Below are 527 nucleotides of genomic sequence, written 5' to 3' on the forward strand. Positions count from 1 at the left end.
GGCACCTTTGAAGTCGGGCGCGTCGGCGGTGTTGGGACCGTGGATGGGAGGGGGCCGGGGTTGTTCCTTCGCGTCGGAGGAGATGGTGTTAACGAGATGGCCTCTAAAGACGAATTAAACGGTGGGAGAAAAGAAACGGGATGGGGCCGGGCGCTACTTGGGGAGAGACTCCCTCTTTTCAGCGCCGCCGCCTGAATTCCTGCGCTCGGCTCTTTGGAGGGCCCGGAGCGCGGGGGCGCCGGTCCGTGTGTGCGCGCGCGCACGGTGGGGTCACCGTCCTTTAGTCACGCACGCCGCCGCCTGAATGGGGAGGTCGGGGACTTACACGGCGGCGGCGGGTCAGAAGTGGCGAGGATTACACGGCGGCTCTAAGCCGCCCGCACGCCAGTGTTTTCATGTTTGTTGTTTAGCGGCCAAGAAAAGGAGCCGGCCGGGGAATTAGCCCGACGCCGGGGAGATGAATGGCCATCTTAGTCGCACCTCTTCTTGGCTGTTTTTCAGGACGCGCACGACCCCCCCCCCCCCCC

This window comes from Hippocampus comes, unplaced genomic scaffold (genome assembly GCF_001891065.2).
Source record: "Hippocampus comes isolate QL1 unplaced genomic scaffold, H_comes_QL1_v1.1 scaffold699, whole genome shotgun sequence".
Lineage (NCBI taxonomy): Eukaryota > Metazoa > Chordata > Actinopteri > Syngnathiformes > Syngnathidae > Hippocampus > Hippocampus comes.